Source organism: Glycine soja, chromosome 10, assembly GCF_004193775.1.
Source record: "Glycine soja cultivar W05 chromosome 10, ASM419377v2, whole genome shotgun sequence".
In the NCBI taxonomy this organism is placed as follows: domain Eukaryota; kingdom Viridiplantae; phylum Streptophyta; class Magnoliopsida; order Fabales; family Fabaceae; genus Glycine; species Glycine soja.
The window spans coordinates 50,817,198-50,820,691 of NC_041011.1; the positions used below are offsets into that span (position 1 = coordinate 50,817,198).

Consider the following 3,494-nt stretch of genomic DNA (forward strand, 5'->3'; position numbering starts at 1 on the left):
ATTCTCAAATGCTTAGATTTGATGCTTTTACTGGTAAAGAAAAAAAATACAGAATTATAATTATTTATGAAAAAGATAATAAAACAAATTTTAATAATTTCATACTTTATTATACTCATATATATTTAATTGTACATAATATGAGAGATGGATATCCATCATTTGATAGATAAAATAAATCGCAAACGATGTTTTACAAATTAAGCTAATCGTATTGAACATGAGTTCAGTGTTTTACATTGGTTATAGGACCTTTAAACCAATTGCGACCACTGAGTATTCAGTAGGAGATAACAAGAATAAGCATGCATCCAACGGCAACAGGAGTGTAGTTAAGTGTCTGAATGGTTATTGGGTAATGAAACAGGCAGTGAGAAGAGTATGGAAATGAACCCAAAAAATAGAAGCCCAGCCCACAACGACTCTGTAGCGGCCCAAGTTGAAAGGACTAGGGACAAATTGCTTTTGGGCCAAGGTTACTCTAAAGAAAATAGGTAGGGCATAGGCAATATACAGGACAATCACTGCTATAGACACAATTGCTTCAAATGCCACCATGCTTCCAAGAGACTGCATTAGAGTCAGAAGACTTGAGCTGTGAGACGCTGTAGGAATGGAAAGCTATAATAAATTTTACAGCATTTTAAAATGAAACATAATAGTAAAATTTAAAGAATTATATGTTTTTTTTTTTTAACTTTTTATATGTTTTACTAATGCAAGTTTTTCTAGTAAATTTTTTTACATCATTCTTTTCATTAATATGATTTGGGAACAAGATAAATTTTTATTAGATGCATGGGTAAAAGTAAATATTATGTCTCTGGATCACTATAATTATTTAGATTTGACTATCAAGTACCCTTACAACATTGGTCAATGAAAAGAATCATAAACATTATAATTTTTTGTCTTCAATAAAAATATTTTTACTTTAAATTCTTAACCACTAACTACCATTTGCCTAATTATTTTATCACACTTTATTGTATATTTTGTTGAACAAATAAATTGTATAAAAATATAATTTCTCGAATTTTTTAAATACATACCGTTAGGGCCTTACAAAATGACATAAAAACGGAAAGCCAAACTGCATTTAAGGGGAGCTCCTGCTTGTTGACTTTGTGCCACAATAAGCCATCAGCATCATATTATATTCACAAGTAATTAGAGAAATTCAATCCCTTTCATATACGCGCGTACGGGAAGGTAATATTATTATTAGCTTGAATTGCTTGTGACCGAAGTCAAACCACAGAAAAATATGGAAACAGCAACAACTACCAAGCAAATAATACCCCCAATTCCATTTCCATATCTTGTCTTGAAAGCCAGATAAAACATTTCTGCAATGGCATAGCCACCAGCATCATTACTTTCACTCAAAAGGTAATCGATGTTAGTAACTGCAAAGATAATGCCTATTATGTAACCCCATCCAACTATAATAGATATCCCAACAGCGCTGATTATTCCTTTTGGTCCATTTCTATCAGCACCCTTTGTTTCCTCTGTCTGAAAATTAATGCAAATTTGTAGTAAATCATTTAATGACTTCTCCATCAATTAACAAAGTGGAAAGCATGAGCAAGGAAAATTTCTAAAAGCTTTCCTAGCCATATAAATTATGTGGAAATTAAGGAAGAAAAAGAGTAGAAAAGATATGTACCATATGGAGCTGATGCATCATACCCAATTAGGGTATATTGACTCATTAGTAGTCCCAAGAGAAATATGTAGGGTTTGCTCTTGATTCCATCCTCATTTTCAGTATTGAAATGAGTGAAAGAAAACTTGAGACCAGCTCTTTCCGTTGCAACAGATGAAATGAGTATCATAAGATCAAAAACGCCTAAAAGTTTCCCCATTCAAATTAGATATTAATTCAATCAAGTAGGCATTAGAAAAAAAGAAAATCAAATAGGCATTTTTTTTCATACCTAAAACATTCTAGATAGCGCCCAACTGTCCTAAGAATGATATCCCTAGGAAGACTGTTTATTACACCGTGTAGGAACAATATTCCCCCATGAAAAGCAATGACTACATATTTGGATGCTTCATATCCACCACCATTTTTGCCACCGGTGCTTAGCAGAATGATAACCTGATGAATTAGTTGTGCAAGTAAAAAATCCACACTTGTTGTGGCTGCCCACTGCAAATGAAAAGGAGTTAAAAGTTAATGTTTCAAATAGATTATTAATTAGAAATGTACATCTTACACAAGATGTTAAAATTCTAGAAGATTTGATTTCTCAAGAATACCTGGCAATGATATTGAACCTGCAAAAAAAGAAAAACCATGCAACACGCGTCAGAGAATGGCAGTGTATTTTGTGATTAGACTTTGATTAAGCTATGAAAATGAGCAATTAATATATGTTAGTATATATGATTTTGGAATATGGATGCAATAGCTACCAACCAGTGATCCAGGAGACAAAGGGTGCCCATCTAGGGCACCCTAGTTTGGCACTCCAATAGTAAAGGCCACCAGAAGTTGGAAAAGATGAACAAATTTCAGCCATTGACAATGCAACGAGCATGGTGAAACCAGAAACTATAAACCACCCATATTGTATTGAAACGGGCCCACCATAGTTCAACCCAGTGTTGTAAAGGGTGGTGATACCACTCGGCACTGATATAACAGAAAACGAGAGGGAGAAATTTGAAACGACCCTGCAATTAAGTCACAGAGATAAATTAGGAGGGAATAATCAGAACTCAAAATGAAAAACCAGCAAACACTAAATTAATGAAGTTAAGGAGACAACTCTACAAAAGATCACGCTTGAGTTCTTGTTTGTAACCAAGTTCAAGAAGACGGGCATGTCCAGAATCAAGTGGAGAAGCAATACCATTTGTAACTGCAACCACATGAGATGGAAGTGTCATGTTTTCTGTGGCAGAACCCATGATCTTGCAGTAAAAGTGTATTTGTTTTTGTTAAGTGTTAACTCAACATGAATAACTAAGCTTAGTGTTAATTATGTAGATTTTTTCCCATTGTCGTGTATCTAATCAAGTCAACGCCAAAGTCGTTCACCGCCGGCTCTCAAGATAATCTAATTTTTTTAATGCATCGTAACCCTCCTTACGTTTGTTTATAGAGAAATTAATCTCGAACTCAAATATTGATCTGATGATATCATTGCCATTAAAAACTCATTCTCTATGGTAACCATTTTTATGTTTTTTCATTTAATATTTATGCTTTGGATGAATTTCGAACTTCTGATGGTTGTTAACAAATAATAAATGTTTGGAAACATATTAGAATAATAATAGTGTGTTACAATCCTATTGAATTGATTGAATTAACTTTTATTTGGAGGAAATAATTTTAAAGTTTATTTTTTTAATCACATATAATATAAGTTATTTATCAGTTTTATTAATAATTAATTTTTTATGATAAAACTTAAATGACAACTATATGTTGGGACTCTTTTCTTAACTAACCATATTTTTTGCATTTACAAAAT

The 3,494-nt window shown here is 32.6% G+C and overlaps 1 pseudogene; it reads right to left on the reverse strand.

The window, feature by feature from the left end:
• Nucleotides 1-226: 226 nt before the first annotated feature.
• On the reverse strand, nucleotides 227-2,925 carry LOC114371854 (annotated as a pseudogene).
• Nucleotides 2,926-3,494: the final 569 nt, after the last annotated feature.